The sequence below is a fragment of the Grampus griseus genome, assembly GCF_964374135.1.
Source record: "Grampus griseus genome assembly, chromosome: 13".
NCBI lineage: Eukaryota > Metazoa > Chordata > Mammalia > Artiodactyla > Delphinidae > Grampus > Grampus griseus.
The window spans coordinates 19,848,308-19,872,217 of NC_139007.1; the positions used below are offsets into that span (position 1 = coordinate 19,848,308).

Below are 23,910 nucleotides of genomic sequence, written 5' to 3' on the forward strand. Positions count from 1 at the left end.
ACTATTAACTGCAGAGAGAGGTCAGAGGTAAAGTCACAGAAGGCCAGTGCTAGGAGAGACCTTAACAGCCATCCAGCCCAGAGCCTCGCCTAGGGTCAAGGAAGATGAGGCTGGAGGTGGGGCATGGGGGTGGGATGGAGAGCCTGCTAGAATCCTGTGATGAACTGGCAGGAGAGTTGAGGCTAGGGCCTGGGTCTCCCTTCTTATGTTTCATCAGAAGACTCTCAACTGACACATTTGTACCTGAATCCAGAACAAATTTTCTACCCTGTGAGGTGCTTGTACAAATAGAATTTCAGAATAATAAGGATGCTAATAAAAACCAGTTCCTGCCAAGAAGAGCTAACCTAACATTACTACTGATACATATGTACATTATCCTAAAAAGGTACATTCCTCAGCAAGGTGAAAAGAATTTGCAGATGACAGAGTTCAGACAGGTTCCTTGTCTGAACAAGAACATAGTGCACTATTTTGAGTCTTGCCTGTGGGCAGGATGCATATTTCAATTAGTCAATCAGCAAGTGATCACTGTACTCTGCAAGGCCTCCTGAAGGATGCCAAGAAGGTTTCCTGCCTATGGGGAGCTTCTAATGTATTGGGAGGCCCAATTAACACCCACAGAATAATTAGGAACAATTAAATACAAAACTGAAAATTATCGACCCAGAGTTCAACAGACGAAATCTGGGTGTTGAGACCTCCTCTCCCACCGCCTTGCCCCGCCATCAGTACAATTGCAACTTCAGCTGGATGTGATCAATAAGAAAAATGGGGAAGTGTCAGCAACTCTTGCACAGGTAGGACGGTGTTGTATGGGAACCATTCTTGGCACAGTGGGATAAGATCCCTGATGTAAACTCAGAACGAACTCTTTGCCCGGCCCAGCCTTGTATGTTTTAGCCATTCTATGTTCCCTTGAGCTTCTGGCCCACCCTGATAACCAAGGCCTGAGCTCTTTTGCCACATTCAGGGTCAACCTTTTTAAGAGTTTGAACTTGTTCTGTCTCGAACTCTGCATCTTGCTTGTTTCTGCAGAGCCCTGGCCTTTCACCTCTTCTCCCGACTGGACCTCTGACTTGCCCTTCTGCTGGAGTCTCAGTACTATTCCTCTGGTACTAATGGTGGCCATTTTAGTGGATATATTTTATATCCACCCATTGTGTTAGGTTATCTCTCCACTGAGGGTAACATCTGACTCAGTCAAGCCTCTAGCCTGTCACAAAAATGCTTACCTGTGGGGCTGGGATTTCCTTGCAAAAGGCACCTGAACTATTCATTCAATCCTTCCTATATTAACTTTTCAATCATTTGCTGAGAAATTACTAAACTGGGCACTGTGCTAGTTGTCAGAGTTGTAGAAACATTGAAACATGGTCCCTTCCACAAGGAGTCAGTTCTCGGTCTAGTGTGGGAGACAGATAAGAATATAAGAAAGTTCAATGTCCTGAGTTAAAGTTTTGAGAGGTATAATCGCAGGGCACTTTGAAAATACAGCTGTGGAATGTTGATCCATATTGAGGGCATGTGTGTTGGGGGAGTGACAGTAGGATGAGGTCTCAGGAAAGGTTTCTGAGCAGAGCTGAACTAACAAATAATACCTGCTGAAATTTTTGAGCAGCCATGAAGATTATCGTCTTCTTACAAGAGCCTGGAAGATCCACACACATTTTTGTATTTGGGAATGAGTCATTTCAGTCCCTTGTCATCTCAGTTTAATTGCTTGTGAGTAGGTGCAGGGTTAATAGCCATGCCTCTATTAAATGTTAGCAAGAGGAATACATTTATGAAAAATGCCTAGCATTTTGCTGGAATTGTCTCAGAAACCACCAAAGTGTGCTGATTCCTACCTGAGCCAGCACTTGTGGGGAAGCAAAATAGGATCTGAAGAGATGCAGATGTGGTGAACTTGTGTACTTCTTTTCTAAAGACGTAATTAATGCATGTGGCACAACATTCAAACAGTAGAAAAGGTGGTATGGTATGAAGGGAGTCTAATTCCTGCCCTGGCCCCCCATTCCCTAGTACTCTCTTTGGAGGCAATCCACGTTACCAGTTTCTTATGCACCCAAAGATGGTCTATGCATTTAGAAGTGTGTATGTATATATATATTCATATATCTTATATTCATATTTCCCCACATATAATAATTGTAGCACACCATTCTGTGCCTTGCTTTTTCTCACTTTATTACCTCATCAAATATTTGTTGCAAGTCTAATGTGTGCTATACATTGTTTTATGTGTTAGGAATACAACAGTAAGCAAAAGAAAAATCCATGCCCTCAGGAAGCTTATATTTCAAAACATCTTTCCATATCACTACATTTGTTCCTGCTTCTTTATAATAGCTTCATAATCTGTCTTTGCATGGATGCGCCATAATTTGTTTTACCAGGCCTTTATTTGTGGATACTTAGTTTGTTTCTAATCTCCTATCTAGTGGCTATCCTTATATATAGAGTGCCTGGAAGAGAGCTTTCAATAGAGTAGGCACTCATTTGTTGAATGAATGGATAAATCCTTTCACACATGTAGGGGTATATTTGGGGATAAGTGACTGGAGGTTGAATCCATAAGTCAAAGGGTACGTGCATTTTAAATTTCAAAAGATATTGCTAAATTTTCTCAATTTATGTTTGAAGCAATTTATACTCTCACCAGCAATATATACGAGTAAAGTCCTGTTTCTCCTTACCACCATATGTCAATCTGATGAGTTAAAATGCTACGCCGTTTAATTTTAATTTGTATTGCCCAGAATGAAACTAAGCATCTTTTCTTATGCTGAGAGGTCATTTGCTTTTTTTCTGTGACCCATCTATTCACACCCTCTACTCTTCTACTGCATCGATGGTCTTCTAGTTATTGGTTGTAGAGCTTATTATATATCAAAAAAAGATTCCTTTGCTGTGATATGAGTTGCAAATATTTTTCTCAGTCTGTTAGTCTTCTTTTGATTCTGCCTATGAATTTTTGCAATGTTGTATACATTTTCTTTATTTTTCTGTAACTGAATTTACATAAAATTCAATCATTTGTTTCATGGCTTTTACCTTTTGTGTTAAGAAAGATCTTCTTCCCTCTGAAAAAATTTTTTAAATTCTATGATTTCTTCTTGCACTTTTATGCTTTTATTTTTTACAGTTAAATCTTTGATACATATGAAATTTAGTGTGAACATGTGAAGTAGGGATCTCATTTTTTTCAGATGGTTATCCCATCCCATTTCCCAATAACATTTATTGAGTTGTCTATCTTTTATTTCCTGATATGAAAACATCACTATTATTTTTATCACATATCTTCTTAACTAAATATTGTAATATTTTCATCTTTTTTTTAGATTTTTCAGTCTGCTCTACTAAGCTGAGATTCAGTTGAGCTTTAATCTGGCTGCCTGTAAAAGAAAACCCAAATAATAGTTGTTTAAACAAGACAGGATTTTATTTCTCTCTCACATAACATGAAGGTTGGAGGAAGCAGTCAGCACTGTAGCAGTGGCGGTACAATATCATAAAAGTACCAAATTCTTTCCATCATTCTGCTGTGAAAACTTTCGTGCTGGCTTCCAGCCTCAAGTGCCTCATGGTGACAGTATGGCTGCTGTAGTTCCAGCAACCATATATAAATTTTAAGCAGGGTACAGCCACTGTGGAAAACAGTATGGAGGTTCTTCAAAAAACTAAAAATAGAACTACATATGATCCCCTTTTGATCCCACAACTCCAATCTTGGGTATACGTCTGAAAAAAAAAAAAAAGAAAACATAATTCAGAAAGATACATGCGTCCCAACGTCACAGAAGCATTATTTACAGTAGCCAAGATATGGAAGCAACCTAAGTGGGATGAAGAAGGTGCGGCATTATATATACACAACACACACACACACACACCACATATATACACAATGCAATACTACTCAGCCATAAAAAAGAATAAAAATTTGCCATTTGCAACAACATGGATGGACTTGTAGGACATTATGCTTAGTGAAATAAGTCAGACAGAGAAAGATAAATACTGTATGTTATCACTTATATGTGGAACCTATAAAATGAAACAAACTAGTGAATATAACCAAAAAGAAACATACTCACAGATAAAGAGAACAAACTACTGGTTACCAGTGGGGAGATGAAGTGGGGAGGGGCAAGGTACAAGTAGGGGGTTAAGAGGTACAAACTACTATGTATAAAATAAATAAGCTACAAGGATATATTGTACACATTGTACATTAGCATTCTCACCTTGGCATCTGGATAAATCAGTAGTTGGGATGAGAACCAGAAGTCAGAGGATGAGCTTTAGCACAACAGCATCTCGATGCCTCCGCCCGCCCTCTCCTCTCCTCATTGCATCCTCAGCCATGCGCTCAGTCTGTTGTTCTTCCCCTTACTCCTTATTCATGCATTCATTCCAAAAATAACTACTGAACACTTACTGCACGCTGGCTTCTAAGGATACAGCAGAGAGCAAGACAAAAGGTCTGCCTTTGTGGAGCTTAGTAGTAAGCAGAGAAGATATGCTGTTAACTAACCAAATTACAATAACGTGTCTAGCTGTGTCTACCCCATCTCGCTGTCATTCACCTCCAAAGTCTACATCTTATCCCCTCTCTCTGGGCATATGGAAACTAGGGTTGAGGGGGTAGACAAGGAACAGAGGAGGTGACTCTTTTCCTATGTTCTCCAAACCTTGTACTTTTGGGGGTAGAGTACTCAGTTTTCAATTTAATGTTAAAGATATTTTTTGTTTCCAAACTTAAGTTACAATTCACATCATAGTGTCACCTTACAAACTGTAAAGCATTTTAGAATTTGCAAAGTCCTTTTACAGTCATTACCACCTTAGACTCAAAACAATACTGTGAGATGAATGATCCATTTTATGGAGGAGAAAACCAAGGCTCCTGGAAGCTAAGCTACTTGTATCATTAGTGGTAGAGCTGAAACTTGAACTCTTCTGTCTGATTTACAATGGTTATGGGCACGTTCTAGATTTAAACCTGACTTTGCCTCACTGATGCTTCATAGACCATCTATTGCTCTAGGAAAATGTTAACAATCATAGCTTGTGTTACTTTAGTAAATCATTACAGAGACAGCAATTAGATTTTATCTTGGCTGTTTTCAGGAATTACACTGCAGGTGGCACACTGACATATTCAAACACAGGAATGCGTTTGCCAAGTGGTTTCCTAGAAGCTGCCTGTTTTTGATTCCCTTGCAACACTAGTAGTGGCTGGAGGTCAGCAAGAGGGGGCAGGACAGGAGACAGGAGACTGCAGGAGCGAGGGCCCTAACGTACATGCACCACTCAGAGTTCCATGGCATAAAGTGGGTTAAATCTGGGAGACGGTAAGAAAAGTTGTCAAGAATCCCAGGGCTCATTACAGTGAGAGTTAATCAGCAGGAGAGAAACCAACCAGACTGGGCCTCAGGCTGGCTTCATGGGCCTGGGACCTGTGCAGTCCCTTGAGGAATGGCGCTTAAAAGGGACCTGTGATCAAAAGAGCCCCAAACTGGGTTTAACGTTCTGCTGTTGCTATCTTGAAATTCTTGATCATTACATCTTTATACATTTAGTACAGTGGGGGGATGAAAGGTGCAGAGGAAGGAGATATGTGAAATATGCTTGTGGTCGGTCATTTCCCTCCTCACTTGCTTATATCACTCACCATGCCCCGTGAGCACAAGATGCCTATGGGCACAGGGTGTCTCTGAAAACAGGGTGTCCATGAGCACAGGATATCCATGAGCACAGGATGCCAAAACACTGGATGCCCTTGAGCACAGGGAGCCCTTTAAGCACAGGATACAATGACCAGAGGGTGCCCACGAGCACAGGATTCTGTGAGCCCAGGGTGCTATCAGCACAGGGTACCCATGATTAGAGGGTGCATGGGAGATCAGTGAGACTCAAGGCGGGGACGAGGTAAGCACGTTACATCTAGGATTGAGTGAGGGGAGATGATGACAATCTTGATAATCCAGGCTTTCCATTCTAACCAGAATGTGCTTCAAGCACAGAAAGAAGGCAGTAGCGTCCTAAGAAACACAAATGACCAAGGATCTCTATCACGTTCTTTCCCACTCCTGTACCTCCCTGCATTAGCCAACCACTTATGCTGAAATGATGACATAGAAGGAAAGGGAAAGATGGGGTAACCCAGAGTTTCTTATCATTTCGCTCCTTCCTTTCGCATCAGCAAGCCAAAAAGATAGTTAGATCATATATGCATACATAAACAAGTGCAAGAAAAACAGGTGATTTTGTTTTGTGCAGTTTTCCCACTCTTCCGGTTAGAAAAACATACATATGCTTGTACTAGTTCTGATATACAAATTGTGTAATTTTGGTGATGCTGCATATGAGGTAAGTGCTCTTGTATTTTCATTTAAAACTGGCGTTGCACAATATCATCAAGATGAATGGTCAAATTCAGACTATAAGTTAAAATTTTTTCTTTATTTATAATAACATTAAATACTAAATTTTTAAAAATTCCATGATGAGTGAAGAGAGAAGCCATGGAAGAAAGACAAAGTTTGTATACAAGCACTTTTAAAGCACGTTTTCTCCTGCTTTTGGAATAAGGTTCCTGCATTTTCACTTTGCAGTGGGCTCCACAAATGATGTAGCCAGGCCTGTTTCTCCCACACAGGGTGGAGAAATCTTCAGCACCCTGGAAGGCCTGAAAAGATCAGGGAGGGCTCAAGAGTTAGTGATTTTGTGTTTGGGTCAAATTAGAGGATATTCATTAAAGGAGGCCCAGACAAGTGCATCGGGAGCCTGGGGGACAGTCAAGTCGCCTTGATACAGACCCTAACTGGCCGCAGAGGCGTGTAGTACCCAGTGAGGCTTCCTAGTCATTTTCTGGCCTTTGGGTGGCTTCTGTGAGCACCCTGGAGGGAACGGGCCCAGGAAGAGGAAACGGCGGCTGCTAGCAGCTCCAAGAACCAGGTGGCTGTGAGGTGCAGTGTCTGAGTTGAGGTGTTTCTGACATCCTGTCAACTTCTCGTACTAAATATTATTGCTACACTTGAGCGCCGAACACGTGAGGTCAGCCAAATCGTGTTTTGTGAGTTTTCAAGTAGCCCAGGGAAACAGGTCTCCTTGTACCAGATATCTAAGCAATAAAACATCATGAAAGCATTGGCTCTGCCAACCCAGGGTACATGGGTGCAGTGAGACAGGAAAGCAAAGCTGTTGCTGGAGGTTGGATCTGAACCCCATGTGGGCAGCGGCTGGCAAGCATGAACACTAAATGCATCTAAACCTCACTGTTCTCTCTGTTCGCATCTGGCAAATAGGGCGAAATTCATAGGCTTTCCCGGACAGAACGCTCCTTGCTTCCCACTCTAAGCTGCTGACTTGGAGCCTGTCCCCGTGGACACTTTCCCTCCTTCCTTCGTGCTGTCACGTCACCGACAGGGAGAGGGATGTATATCCATGCAAAACCAACCGTGTGGCAAACTGTCCTTAACATCTTCCATTTGCCTCTTGTTGAGCCTCACTAACAATGCTAACAGCCTACGATAATAAATACACACCACATAAGAATTTTCGCCAAATTTAAAAATCGACTCAAGAAGTCTCAGAACTTCTTCTCCCACCCTTATTTGTACCCACACGTTGGATACTCCTTTGGGAAGATATACTCTTTTTAAACCTTGGGAGTAACCAAGGCAATAGTGTGCTGAATAGGAAATACACTGCATTTAGTATCAGAACTTGCCACTAGGGCACCTGAAAAAGTTATTTTACATCAGGGAGCCTCCTCTGTTAAATGGGGAAAGAAGTTCCCTTCCTCTGTAGATTGTGTGGGTATGGCTTTGTTAGCGGTTGGGGTCTATGCAAGTGTTAGTTATCGTTATTACAGTTGGTACTTAAATTTCTGTTGAATTGTTGAATCTTCAAGGAAACTTGGTGAAGAAGTCCCCTGAGTCATTACTATGATTGTCCTAACCTCAGCTTGACATTAGATGTCCCAAAGGCAAAAAATGACTGAGGAGAAAGGATGAGGGCCAGTGGCTGGAGCATCCTGGCTAATTCTCAAAATAAATTTGACATACTCAAGACTGACATACTTGAAACTGATCAAGAGGTGTGCTGGGACATGGCCAGTAGCAAAAAAGAAATACTAAAGACAAATTTACAGCTCAAAGAAATCCCTTCACCTTATGCAGTTCACATGTGTTCTTTTAGAACTGTAAATACTTTTAAAATCAGTTTGTCTTCATTTTTAGGTGGCACAAAATTCTATTAAATTCCATAGCAAAAAATTTGACAAACTGCTTGTTAGAAAGAGGTAACAGTAATTAATGTTTGTAACATGTCTTAGTCTTTACAAAGCACTTCTTTAATCATAATGCATTTGTTTCTCACAGTAACCTTGTGGGAGTAGTAATTATTGTTTACCTGTTTTATTGGTGACAATACTGGGCTCAGTATCTTATCAAGAAGAACTAAAAATTGGCAGGACCGCAACTTGAACCCAGGTCTTTTCACTCCAATATCCATGAAGTTTAATAAAAAGTACAGTTAATAGTCAGATACTGTGACTAGAGACGGAACTAGCCCAGCACTCAGGGATTCTGGTTCCATCTCTGTCACCAGGCAGAGTTGCCTCAGTCCCTCCTTTTCACTAGGTCTCAGTTTCTTCATCGGCAAAATGAAGAGGCTCAGTGGAGCACCCGGAGTTGTCTCCCGTTCCTTCATCACTTGATCGGTGTGAAGAAAAAAAAAATGCAGTTGAACAGCATTGAAAAGAAATGACTTCAATGGGGCTTCCCTGGTGGCTCAGTGGTTGAGAGTCCGCCTGCCGATGCAGGGGACACGGGTTCGTGCCCCGGTCCGGGAAGATCCCACATGCCGCGGAGCGGCTGGGCCCGTGAGCCATGGCCGCTGAGCCTGCGCGTCTGGAGCCTGTGCTCCGCAACGGGAGAGGCCACAGCAGTGAGAGGCCCATGTACCGCAAAAAAAAAAGGTGGCAAGAAATGACTTCGATGCTGTCTATTTCAGAAAATGTGTTTTTTGTTTGGCTTATGGGAGGAGGAGGGCAAGTAGGAACAGCCAGGCAAGTGCCAGGACTAGTCCAGGCAAATGTTCTCACCCAGCGTAAGTCCTGCAGGAAAAGAAATCCCACCGGGCATTTGGAATTCATGGCGGACCTGAATAGGAAGCAGCTGTGGTTGTGTACCCTGCACGCAGTCCAGTCTCTGAGCCTGAAGATAGGAGGACGCTCCATCAGGAGGGTGGGAGTTGATCCCCAACTAATAAGTGAAGGTTTCAGAGGCACTGAACCCGCGCCACAAGCATCGTGCCTTTCCCAGAGGAGCGCATACTCGTTAGTCATAAATAAGTCCTGTGAAATGTCTCCCACGTTCCATGTGAATATTTCAAACATCGTGCTTAGCCAAGACAAAAAAAAAAAAAAAAAAAAAAGAACAAAAACAAAAGAGATCTTTACCTTTTAAGCTTTAAATTTGTCTGCTTGTTTATTACCAGATTTAATCTCCTGAAAGAAATTTTGGCATGACATCTTTAAAATTGCTCCTCTCTGACATTTATAGGCAAGGCCCAAATATTCAGGCCAAGACTGGGGCTTTTGGGGCCCCATCTACTCTTTATACTTCTTCCCCTTCCAGGTACTGGAGGTCTTCTCATACTGGAGGTCAGGCAAATTGCTGTGAGAGAAATCTGTGGTGGGGAAGCAGGTTTCCCTGGGGCCGTGAGCACCCAGGCATGCAAGTCGTTGGAATGTATTTCTACAGCTGTGTTACTCCCCATTTATTTATGCGGCAAAACTTTACTGAGCAGCCCTTAGGTATCAGGCACTGTTCTGCACATTAGTGGAGGCAGGAGCCGGAAGACGAATAAGATACCGTTTAACTAGTGGTTACCAGTGGGGAGAGGGGCAGGGGGATGGGCAAGATACGGAAAGGGGATTAAGAGACAAAAACTACTAGGTTTAAAATAGATAAGATACAAGGATATAACATACAGCACAAGGAATATAGCCAATATTTTATAATAACTTTAAATGCAGTATAATCTATAAAAATATCAAATCACTGTGTTGTACCCCTGAAACTAATGCAACATTGTAAATCAACTACACTTCAATAAAAAAAGGACACAGTTTGTCTCAAGGAACCCTCAGTTTTAGTGAGAGAGAGAGCTAGGTAAAGGAATCTAAGGAAACATTGCAAAATGTGTGCTTGGAGAACATAAAGGGGTCAGGCATACAGAAGAAGGCTGCCTGAGAGAAGGGAATTCAGAAAAGCCTCAGAGAGCAGATGACATTTGAACTGGGTTTTGTGGGAAGAGTTTCACCTAAAGAGAAGGGATAGGCGAGGAGAAGAATCTTCTAGAGAGAGATTAAGGCATGTTCAAGGCAGGGAGGTGAAAGAACATGGTCTCTTCTGGGAGCCTGGCCCTCCTTTGCATGGCAGGCGCCCAGGATTTACGTGTGGAAGAGGTGTGATATTAGCCTGGCAGTTTGAACATCAGCCAGAAGGTGAAGGGGGCTTGTATTCTATCAGGCTGGGGGATTCGATCTTTTTCTCAAGGCAATGAGAACCCTGTTTTTGGATGATCATTCTGGCAGAAATACTGAGTTGGCCAAAATGTTCGTTCGCGTTTTTCCATAAGATGTGACGGAAAATAGAAAGGATGGATTAGAGGATTAGAGGGAAGACAGGCTAGAGAAACTTAGATCATAAGATCTAAGAGGCAAAGGAGGGAGCACATGTGAGAGAGATACAGGAGGCCAAATTGAGAGGACTTGATGTCCTGCTGCACAGACCCAATAAGCAACATGGTCATGGGGCTTGGGAATGGGACGTGATCATGACAGGAGAGGGTGATGAGCAGTGCCTGTCCTTGATTGTTGGGTTAACAAATACTAACTGAGTGATCTGTTGGTATGGAGGGCTGGGGTCAGGGGTGATCGGGGAAGTGGGTGCAGCAGTGGTAAGGCTTCTTCCCTCTCTCCAGCAGCTTGTCATCTGCCTCGCTGTTCAAGGGGTGACCTGAGGTCTGCGGACCGGCAGCATCAGCGTCGCCTGGCACCTTGTGCGGCATCTTGGGCCCCACCGGCATTACTGAGTGGGACTTTACTTTCTAACAAGATCCCCAGGTCAGTGAGACACACGTTAAAGTTTGAGAAGCCTGGCCGAGGGTAACGCTTAGAACTTCTTCCATTGGCAGGAGGATTGTAGAGGGAGTAACAGCAGAGAGATAGCATAAGGCATAAAACAAAAGTGCCAAAAATTCAAACGGTTCATCACAAGACTGTGGAGCCAGACATTGATGTTTCTCTCTGTCCTGAAGTTTATAACTGCTGGGAACTATGCCTCATTACTAATCTTGACTCTGATATTTTTCCACTTCATATTTCTACTGCTATCCTTTATGTACATGAGACACTTAAAGGTGCTTAAAGGGTTGTAAAGTGAGTAAAGCTATTTTGAGAACAACTAAGATAACAAAATAGACAAAAAATAACAAACTTGATCCCTGGCATCTTCAGAAACTCGTTATTCCTGGGATATAAGGAGCTGGTGAGTATGGCTTTAATAAAGACTGAGCTAAATTCTCCAACTTCTAGGTCAGAGAAGAGACAAAGTTAGGGTCACATGGTGGCAGGGCTTGGTTGGGAGCCGGGCAGCTCCAGGCAAGGAGCAAGAGACTGAATCATTGTGACATCTCTGTTAAGCCTCAGGAACTGTGTTTTGCTCAAGACATGAATTTGGGGGGTTGGCTGTGGCTCTTGCCTTTTCAGCCTCTCATCCATTTTGTTAGGACGGATTTACTGGGGTGAAAATTTGATATGGATCCAGAAATCTGCGGACAGATAGTAATAACATTTGATGGAAGTTGTAAAGATGACTCGGGCCCGTAAAAAAAAAAGGGCTCTGCAAAATGCCTAAAGCACACCAAGATAAAGAACAGGATATGTTGCCTTCTCACAAGCTTAAGATGGCATTCAGCTCTAGGAACAGGCTTAATCTAAGCTTTGGCATACGCCATCACACTCAAGACTTCCAAAGTCTGATGATGTATTAGTTGTACCAAGATCGTGGGAGAAGGTAGATCACATTCAATTGCCCCCATGATGACTGGAATGACTATGTGTTGGAGCGGAGAAGTGACAAAGAAGAATGCATGAACTTCAGAAGCGCTAAAGTGATGCAGTCTAAACAAATCACAGGTGACTTTAGTGACAATGTGAAATTGTTTTTCAAGTACATCATAAACGATAGGGATATTCTGTTCTGAACTATTCTTGTTTCTACGAGCGCCAGCTGTGAAGAGAATGTATTTATTAGGGACAGGACAAAAACTTTGAAACAGAAACAACAGAGGCCATAGCTACTCTGACAGAATGGCTAGTTTCCATTACAGAAATCACTTTGGGGTGGTTTTTAATAGCACTGTCCTGGGCGGCACTTTGCACTTAGTTACTTCACTCAGTTTTCTCATCTGTAAGGTGAGATGCATCTAAAGTAGACTGAATGGATCCATCAAACCATCCTGTGGTTATTTCTCCAGTTCCTGGGTGTACAGTAAAAAATTATGCTCCTATCTTAGCTCCTTAAAGGGTGGAGTTTAGGATACTGTGGTAGCAAGAGTGGAATGAAAGTCTCCTCTCTCCACCGTCCTGTACCAAAATTGCAAAGACATGGGAGGAAGGCAGAGGGTGGTGAATGCCATCACATTTTCATTTTATCCACTTGTTTGACCTGTGCAGAAGATGTGGGATTGACAATGAATTATTCCAAGTTTAATTAACTGGTGGCTTGAATTATATTTTCTTCTCTAGATATAATATTTTCACCAGCATAAATACACAAATTCTCTGACACCTGTTTGGTAGCTACAGATCTGGCCACCTCCAAACTCATATTTAACCCTACTTCAGAGAGTGGGATCTAACTTTGTGAGAGAAGAACAAAGAGAAAGGGCTGGATGTTGCAAACTCCTAAGTAGGGGAAAGTTAATTCCTCATGGTGAAAACTTTGACCAATGGGGAATATTTGACAGGAGGGATCTGGGCAGATCAATAGCAGACCTCAAGAAGAATGTCCTATGGCTTGTAAGATACGTGCATCCAGGGTGAGGGTGGAAAAATCTCTGTGAGAATTCAAGGGCATGCCTCCTGTTTCTTTTAGGAAAGGAAGGCTATAACTGGTGGATAGACTTCCAGACGAGACCTCGAAAGTATTTAATCCATTTTGTAGCTACTCTGAGAGATCTGGCAGGACTGGAGATTAGCTAGGAGCTAAGCCTGAACTCCCCAGGGAGCCCCTAGAGCCTCTGGGCTGTATGTTATCCTCTGGGCCTGGCAGCCAAAGCTGGGAGCGCTGGGAATGGGGAAGATGGAAAGGACACTCAGCCTGCTGGTAAGAGAGGGCGTGGGGAGGGGTGGGCAGTCGAGGAGCGCCCGTCACTCCATGTGAATGCTTGCCGGGCAGCAGAAAATCTTCAGTTGTCAGTTTACTGCTAGTGAAGACCCAGTAAAGCCCCAAATAGATTTGCCCCAAAATAGAAAGGTGAACGGGAGGGAGATATTCTCGGGTAAGGAAAGCAGTGAAGCGGTGTTTTGTTTTCCTTCTCTTTTTTTCTTTGTTATACTTGTCTCAATTGTTATACTTGTCTCAATATACTTGTCTCAATTGACATTATTTTTAAAGAGACTGCTTCTGTGCTGGGAAAGGAGAGTGTTCTGATGTGCAGATTTGGGCCATTAAATGAATAGAACGGAAGGCCATTTTCATCCATCCCCCAAGCTCCTCATATTTTTAAGTTCTCATTTTTGTTCTTATTTGAAAAGAGGTGACTCTTTTCCTGGATTGACTTATTACCTGTAGAAAAAGATACAAGGGAGAACATTGAGAATTTGGAAGGAAGAATATTGATAACTTCATAGAATGTTTGCTGAGGAAATACATATATATATGTAAATATATAAATATAAATTTTTAGAAATATATATATATATATATATATATATATATATATATATATGTTTTTAGGTAAGTACCAAACGGAATGTTTGGTTTTCTTCCTTTACCCTTCAAAGTACATTCTTATTAGGTTTTCTGTAAGATTAAATGACAAGGGAATGGGCAAGGTAAACATAGGGCTTGGAAAATTACTTTTTGTTGGAAAAACTACATTGGCTTAATCCTAACCTGCACTTAAACCAGGGCAGCACACAGCTACACAATTTAGCATCGTAAACTGTGTCCTGATGCCCGTGACGTCCATAACAGCCCCTTCTCATGGCCAACACATATTTTAACTTCTCAAACTTTTTAATTACAAGGATGTTTCTATGCTATCTAGTAAGAAAGTCTCCACTGGAGAAAATGTGATGCCCAGATAAGAAGTATTTCTTCCTTCCTTTTATTGTTCTGGTAAGTATTCTAGAAGGATAGTTCAAAAATCAGTGACAGCTGCCTGTCAAGAAGACATTCTGTCAAATTAAACAATATAGTGTTTTGCAGTGTGACGGGAAATTCCTACTTTTAATAGAATTGTCACAAAGTCTCATCACCAACTACAGACAGGTACATGGTTTAGTTGTGAGTCACCAGAGTTAGCACTGACTAGAGACCTTACCTGAGGGACCAGACTTAGTAAGAAGAGAATGAGAGACACTTGTGGTTTTGGTGGAATGCCCGTGTGGGTTCTGTTTATACAGGACTAAAGTGACTTGAAGGTCTGTTTTCTCTGTTGATGTTTTACATCTATCTTAGTTTTGCTAGAATCTCTTGAGGTTATCAGTTGATGTTCTTTTTGCCAGGGATCTGTGTCAAGCAATTTTTTGTAGTTCTCAGGATATTTGGTAACCTACAAAAACCTTTCTATGAGGAAATGTCCTTAGAAAAACAATCCTGTTTAAATTCTTTGGCAGAAAATTTCCATCAATACACTCATAAATGCAGACTCCCGTCTACTCTAATCTGTTTACTCATGAATTTATTAATATAAAATAAATTTCAAGTTCAATATTATTGAATTATATTTAATATTATAAGAATTATCTTTAATATTATAAGAATTATCTTTAAATTCTTGTTTATTACATTATTACAATCATTAAATTTTTATTATTTCAAATCTCATAAATAATTCATAACAGTGGAAATAATCATTAACTGCTATTCATTTCACAGCATCCCAAATTTCACATGGTTTTGCTGTTCTTAAGTCACCCTTGAGCATCACTTTTATATTGTTTTGGTAATATGACCATCAACCTGTATTTATTTTTCTATCACATAGCTCTCATAACTAAAATATGGCAGCTAAAACCAACCTCTCCCTGGATTCGTGGTTCCTAAGAAAGTCAAAATCTTGTATGAAACCAACTCTCTGCTTTCTCTCTTCCTAGGAAAACAACACTAAATAGTTCAGGTTGGGTCCTGTATTAATTCATGATCAAAGTTGGAAGAGTACTTATTACCCACTTTTAGTTTCCACAAAGAGAGATATTTTCCTTAACATCCCTTACTCTGCCCTACCCAGGGCAAGAGATTTGAATTTTCCGATTCTAGAGTTTGAGGGTAGAATCTGACTGTGACCCCCAGCTCAGTCCTTTCCTCTGCCCTTTCTTGTTGCGATGTGTCTAGCTGCAGAAAGCACACATTCTGCTCTGCTCCTCTAAGCTGTCTAAATTTCAGGGGGCAGGCTCAACCTTTGTAGGGAGATGGTGAACAGAGGTGTCCTTAAGTGACCCTCCCCAGATCCCAACATCTGGTACATGGGCTGAGGATCTTGGGAAATAAACAAGGAGTTGAACTTGGGGAGAAAAGTAACACTCACAGAGATTGAGACTTTGGAATGGGTCAGGCCCTGTTTTTATTGTGTCAAGTTTGGCATCTGCAGGTGTCTGTATTGTGTGATGCTGCTAGTTACTACCATTGTGGGTAGAGTTGGGGGTTGGTGAGATGGACTTTTAACTTGTGTGGCCAGGGCAAGTGAGTTTATGTTTTAAAGTTTGGCCTGCTTCAGTTTGGCTTGCTATTACAAGAAGGCGGGGATGGGATTAGATCCTTCATGTGTTGGATAAACAATCAGCATGTACTGCATCAACAGTATTTTTCAGCTGGGTTGATAGGCAGGAGCTTTAACTTTCATGGGATCTAAGTTCTGCGCACCTTACAGAGCACTCATGAGGCTCAAGATTTTAGTTTTTCCGGCCAGATCTAAGGAGGCAGTCTAAATTCCATTTTGCACTCTAGACCAAGGAAGACGAAGGAGGCTCTAGGCTAAGTTTCAGTGAATGTGGCTTATTCATAAGCTTGGGTTATTCCCTGTTGTGTGATTTAAAACTGACTCTGGATTTCTTATTGACAGTATCTTTATCCTTAGCTTTGGTTTTCAGAGAGCCAAGCTGTAAATCTAACCATAGAAGTGTGGTAGACTTTATTAATAAAATAATAAAAAGAGTTTGGAAGCTCTTATTACAATAAAAAATATGGCATATTTTTCAATGGATATAAATAATAAATTTGTTGTGGACCCAGAAGCTAGGAAGATAATGAAAAAGGTCCTTTCTAGGTATTCTCTGTTTCCAAGGATCAGATTTGCTTAGAAAGTCAAGAAGGAGCTGGAGAGATCTCAAAATTGTTCTTCAAAAAGACAAAGAGGGCTATGTGCTCTCTGAGCAGCAGGAAGAAATGGGAGCAGGAAGAAGTGCGATTGATGGAGACTAAGACATAGAAGCTCACATGTAGATTGGTGACATCTTGGGCTGCTGGATGAAACCCTCTGTTGCATTTAAGTCTAACCAGGGCAGAGTCAAGATGGCATACCAAGAGGATGCAGAATTCGTGTCTCCTCACAACTAGGGCACCTACCAGGCACAGGAGGGGGACCACAGACACATAAGGGGATGGGAGGAACCCCCAGCGAGTGGTTGTTTCAATTATAGTTTTATTTTTCCTAATATAATTTTTATCTTTCTAATTCTATTTTGTTTTTTATTCTTTGATATAATACTGCTCCTTTTTTTCCTTCTTTTTGTTTTTCTTTTTTTTCTTTCTTTTTTTAACCAAGCCATGAAGCTTGTGGGATCTTGGTTCCCAGGACAGAGGTCAGGCACGAGCTCCTGTGGTGGGAGCTCTGAGTCCCAACCACTGGACTAACAGAGAACCTCAGACCCCAGAGAATATCAATCGGAGTGACACCTCCCAGAGATCCTCATCTCAGCACCAAGACCCAGCTCTATCCAACTGCCTGAAAACTCCAGTACTGGACCTCTCAAGCCAAACAAACAATAAGACAGGTTGGAAGAAGAAGAAGGAACAAGGTAAAAAGCTACAAGACCAAAAATAAGGACGAAATAGGCAACCTACCTGAGAAAGAATTCAGAGTAATGATAGTAAAGATGATCCAAAATCTCAGAAAGAGAATGGAGAAAATACAAGAAACATTTAACAAGGATCTAGAAGAACTAAAGAGCAAACAATGATGAACAACACAATAAATGAAATTAAAAATTGTCTAGAAGGAATCAATAGCAGAATAACTGAGGCAGAAGAACAGATAAGTGACCAACAAGATACAATAGTGGAAATAACTACCACAGAGCAGAATAAAGAAAAAAGAATGAAAATAATTGAGGATAGTCTCAGAGACCACTGGGACAACATTAAACACACCAACATTCAAATTATAGGGGTCCCAGAAGAAGAAGATAAAGAGAAAGGGACTGAGAAAATATTTGAAGAGATTATAGTTGAAAACTTCCCTAATATGGGAAAGGAAATAGTTAATCAAGTCCAGGAAGCACAGAGAGTCCCATACAGGATAAATCCAAGGAGAAACACACCAAGACAAATATTAATCAAACTATCAAAAATTAAATACAAAGAAAAAATATTAAAAGCAGCAAGGGAAAAGCAACAAATAATATACAAGGGAATTCCAATAAGGTTAACAACTGATTTTTCAGCAGAAACTCTGCAAGCCAGAAGGGAGTGGCAGGAGATATTTAAAGTGATGAAAGGGAAAACCTACAACCAAGATTACTCTGCCCAGCAAGGATCTCATTCAGATTTGACAGAGAATTAAAACCTTTACAGATAAACAAGAGCTAAGAGAATTCAGCACCACCAAACTAGCTTTACAACAAATGCTAAAGGAACTTCTCTAGGCAGCAAACACAAGAGAAGGAAAAGGCCTACAATAACAAACCCAAAACAATTAAGAAAATGGTAATAGATACATATATATCGATAACTACCTTACATGTAAATGGATTAAATGCTCCCACCAAAAGAGATAGGCTGGCTGAATGGATACAAAAACAAGACCCATATATATGCTGTCTACAAGAGACCCACTTCAGACCTAGGGACACATACAGACTGAAAGTGAGGGGTTGGAAAAAGATATTCCATGCAAATGGAAATCAAAAGAAAGCTGGAGTAGCAATTCTCATATCAGACAAAATAGACTTTAAAGACTATTAAAAGAGACAAAGAAGGACACTACATAATGATCAAGGGATCAGTCCAAGAAGAAGGTATAACAATTGTAAATATTTATGAACCCAACATAGGAGCACATCAATGCATAAGGCAAATGCTAACAGCCATAAAAGGGGAAATTGACAGTAACACAATAAGAGTAGTGAACTTTAACACCCCACTTTCACCAATGGACAGATCAACCAAAATGAAAATAAATAAAAACACAAGCTTTAAATGACACATTAAACAAGATGGACTTAATTGATATTTATAGGACATTCCATCCAAAAAGAACAGAATACACTTTCTTCTCAAGTGCTCATGGGACGTTCTCCAGGATAGATCATACCTTGGGTCACAAATCAAGCCTTGATAAATTTAAGAAAATTGAAATCGTATCAAGTATCTTTTCCAACCACAGCGCTATAAGACTAGATATCAATTACAGGAAAACATCTGTAAAAAATACAAACACATGGGGGCTAAACAATACACTACTAAATAACCAAGAGATCATTGAAGAAATCAAAGAAGGAATCAAAAAATACCTAGAAACAACTGACAATGAAAACAAAACTACCCAAAAACTCTGGGATGCAGCAAAAGCAGTTCTAAGAGGGAAGCTTATAGCAATACAAACATACCTCAAGAAACAACAAAAATCTCAAATAAACAAACTAAACTTACACCTAAAGCAATTAGAGAAAGAAGAATAAAAAAACCCAAAGTTAGCAGAGGGAAAGAAGTAATAAAGATACGGCTAGAAATAAATGAAGGGAATGCTAACAAAGATCAATAAAACTAAAAGTTGGCACTTTCAGAAGATAAACAAAATTAATAAATCACTAGCCAGACTCATCAAGAAAAAAAAGAAGACTCAAATCAGTAGAATTAGAAATGAAAAAGTAGAAGTAACAACTGACACTGCAGAAATACAAAGGATCATGAGGCATTACTACAAGCAACTATATGCCAATAAAATGGACAACCTGGAAGAAATGGACAAATTCTTAAAAAAGCACAACCTTCCGAGACTGAACCAGGAAGTAATAGAATATATAAACAGACCAATCACAAGCACTGAAATTGAAACTATGACTAAGAAACTTCCAACAAACAAAAGCCCAGTACCAGATGGCTTCACAGGTGAATTCTATCAAACATTTAGAGAAGAGCTAACACCTATCCTTCTCAAACTCTTCCAAAATATAGCAGAGGGAGGAACATTCCCAAACTCATTCTACAAGGCCACCATCACCCTGATACCAAAACCAGACAAAGACACCACAAAAAAGAAAACTACAGGCCAATATCACTGACGAACATAGATGCAAAAATCCTCAACAAAATACTAGCAAACAGAATCCAACAGCACATTAAGAGGATCATACAACATGATCAGGTGGGGTTTATCCCAGGAATGGAAGGATTCCTCAATATAATCAATCAGTGTGATTCACCATATTAACAAATTAAAGGATAAAAACCATATGATCATCTCAATAGATGCACAAAAAGCTTTTGACAAAATTCAACACCCATTTATGATAAAAAGTCTCCAGAAAGTAAGCATAGAGGGAACCTACCTCAACATAATAAAGGCTATCATATATGACAAAGCCAACATCTTTCTCAGTGGTGAAAAACTGAAACCATTTCCACTAAGATCAGGAACAAGACAAGCTTGCCCAGTCTCACCACTATTATTCAACATAGTTTTGGAACAGTTAGCCACAGCAATCAGAGGAGATAAAGAAATTAAAGGAATCCAAATCGGAAAAGAAGAAGTAAAGCAGTCATTGTTTGCAGATGACATGATACTATACATAGAGAATCCTAAAGATGCTACCAGAAAACTACTAGAGCTAATCAATTAATTTGGTAAAGTAGCAGGACACAACATTAATGCACAGAAATCTCTGGCATTCCTATACACCAATGATGAAAAATCTGAAACAGAAATTAAGGAAATACTCCCATTTACCTTTGCAAAAAAAGAATAAAATACCTAGGAATAAGCCTACCTAAGGAGGCAAAAGACCTGTACTCAGAAAACTATAAAACACTGATGAAAGAAATCAAAGATAACATAAACAGATGGAGAGATATACCATGCTCCTGGATTAGAAGAATCAATACTGTGAAAATGACTATACTACCAAAAGCAATCTACAGGTTTAATGCAATTCCTATCAAATTACCAATGGCATTTGTCACAGAACTAGAGCAAGAAATTTTACAATTTGTATGGAAACACAAAAGACCCCGAATAGCCAAAGAAATCTTGAGAAAGAAAGACGGAGCTGGAACAATCAGGCTCCCAGACTTCAGACTATACTACAAAGCTACAGTAAACAAGACATTATAGTACTGGCACAAAAACAGAAATATAGATCAATGGAACAGGATAGAAACCCAGAGATAAACCCACGCACATATGGTCACCTTATCTTTTTTTTTTTTCTTTTGCGGTACGCAGGCCTCTCACTGTTGTGGCCTCTCCCGTTGCGGAGCACAGGCTCCGGACGTGCAGGCTCAGCGGCCATGGCTCACGGGCCCAGCTGCTCCGCGGCATGTGGGATCCTCCCGGACTGGGGCACGAACCTGTGTCCCCTGCATCGGCAGGCGGACTCTCAACCACTGCTCCACCAGGGAAGCCCAGGTCACCTTATCTTTGAGAAAGGAGGGAAGAATATACAATAGAGAAAAGACAGTCTCTTCAATAAGTGGTGCTGGGAAAACTGGACAGCTACATGTAAAAGAATGAAATTAGAACACTCCCTAACACCATACACAAAAATAAACTCAAAATGGATTAAAGATCTGAATGTAAGGCCAGACACTCTAAAACTCTTAGAGGAAAACATAGGCAGAACACTCTATGACATAAATCACAGCAAGGTCCTTTTTGACCCACCTCCTAGAGAAATGGAAATAAAAACAAAAATAAACAAATGGCACCCAATGAAACTTAAAAGTTTTTGCACAGCAAAGGAAACCATAAAAAAGACGAAAAGACAACCCTCAGAATGCGAGAAAATATTTGCAAATGAAGCAACTGACAAAGGATTAATTTCCAAAATTTATAAGCAGCTCACGCAGCTCAATAACAAAAAAACAACCCAATCCAAAAATGGGCTAAAGATCTAAATAGACATTTCTCTGAAGAAGATATACAGATTGCCAACAAACACATGAAAGGATGCTCAACATCACTAATCATTCAAGAAAGTCAAACCAAAACTACAATGAGGTATCACCTTACACCAGTCAGAATGGCCATCGTCAAAAAATCTACAAACAATAAATGCTGGAGAGGGTGTGGAGAAAAGGGAACACTTTTGCACTGTTGGTGGGAATGTAAATTGATACAGTCACTATGGAGAACAGCATAGAGGTTCCTTACAAAACTAAAAATAGAACAGTCGACCTAGCAATCCCACTACTGGGCATATACTCTGAGAAAACCATAATTCAAAAAGAGTCATGTACCACAATGTTCATTGCAGCTCTATTTACAATCGCCAGGACATGGAAGCAACCTAAGTGTCCATCGACAGATGAATGGATAAAGATGTGGCACATATATAGAATGGAATATTACTCAGACATAAAAAGATACGAAATTGAGTTATTTGTATGGAGGTGGATGGACATAGAGTCTGTCATACAGAGTGAAGTAAGTCAGAAAGAGAGAAACAAATACCATATGCTAACACATATATATGGAATCTAAGAAAAAAAAAGGTTCTGAAGGACCTAGGGGCAGGACAGGAATAAAGACGCAAATGTAAAGGATGGACTTGAGGACACGGGGAGAGGGAATGGTAAGCTGGGACGAAGTGAGAGAGTGGCATGGACATATGTACACTACCAAATGTAAGATAGATAGCTAGGGGGAAGGAGCCGCATAGCACAGGGAGATCAGCTCGGTGCTTTGTGACCACCTAGAGGGGTGGGATAGGGAGGGTGGGAGGGAGAAGCAAGAGGGAGGGGATATGGGGACATATGTATACGTATAGCTGATTCATTTTGTTATACAGGAGAAACTAACACACCATTGTAAAGCAATTATACTCCAATAAAGATGTTAAAAAAAAAGGAAGAGTAGGTGATTTAGATACAAAGTCAGCATCGTGATTCTCTGCACCCATCTAGGGTAAGGGTACATGCAGGTTGACTGAGTGCTCCTATCCCTTAACAGAATTAGCTAATATGATAATAGGTTGCTTTGTAAGAAGCACAACATGATAATATGGCTAGGAAAGGAATAGGAAAAAGAGCTAGTAATTTCCTAATCAGTAAAATGGGGATAATAATACTGTTTTGCATGGTTGTAAGAATTCACAATAATATAGGAAGTTTTGGGCCTTGGTCTGTTGCAGAGGCGATTTTCCACCTGGGGTATTTTAATGTTATTCTTGGCAGATAGAATTGTTTAAAGACAGAGAGGAAGGAGAGTTAGTACTCAACCTTTCCCCAACTCCTCTCTGCATTGCCCTGTTTATTCCTACTTTTTGCTTGGAGTACTTGGAAATGAACTAGTCTTGCTACCATCAGTTTTGTTTATTTTTTTTTTTTGAGAGATGAATAAATGGCTTATTTAGTTCATTCATTCCCAAAGCTTCACACCTCACTCTCCCACTTTCAAAATAAGTCACAAAGAACAGGGGCGCACAGTTTCCACCACCTTCCCACCTGACAGAGCACTGTAGGGACAGTGTCACCTTGATTGAAAGCCGTGCGTTACAGACACTTTTAAGGGCACACTCTCTTCAAACTAGAAACCCCACCAAGTAAAACAGGCTCATCCGTCAGTTTAAACCTGTGCAGCATTTTGGGTGCCTCCGTAGAACACCAGGGTCCCCCAGCACAGTTTAAAACTCCTGTTTCAGATAAGCCCTTCTCTGCGAATCATTGGGAACTTTCCAGAGAGCCAGCTGCTTCTACCTGAAGTGCACATACAAAGATTTCACATGATCAATTCTTCCATCCACTGAGATAAACAGTCCACAAAATTAAGCTGCCTTCAGTTTTGCTGCCCTGAACCTGTTTTCTGTTTGCAGCCAGGGAAGGCTTGCTAATGCTCACATCTGATCATGTCACTGTCACTTCACTTTGTGGAACACGGCAAAGCCTACTTTGAATAAGAGATGAGGTTTGTATAGTTCAGCACAGTTAAAAGGTCTGGGGTACACTGGATTGTGCCTACCATGCAGCCTCCTCTCTCACCACTCGCTCACCTCCCACCTTTGTGCTTGTTACTCCTTTCAAACCAAACCCTTCCCACCCCAGGACCACATACATTCCTGCTCCTGAAATACCTGCCCCCTTCACAAGCCCATCTGCACCTTAAATTCTGAGCATCATACACTTACCTTAGACAACACATCCTCCAGGCAGCCTTCCCTGG

General features: G+C 40.8%; 1 long non-coding RNA gene across 1 annotated transcript in view; it reads left to right on the forward strand.

Annotated features, from left to right (window-relative positions):
* The window catches only part of LOC309831940, a 223,059-nt gene that overhangs the window by 123,292 nt on the left and 75,857 nt on the right, over window positions 1–23,910 (forward strand). The window contains exon 2 of the long non-coding RNA XR_014297647.1: window positions 11,011–11,149. This is a non-coding gene — a long non-coding RNA (uncharacterized lncRNA). The remainder of the gene's footprint in view (window positions 1–11,010; window positions 11,150–23,910) is intronic.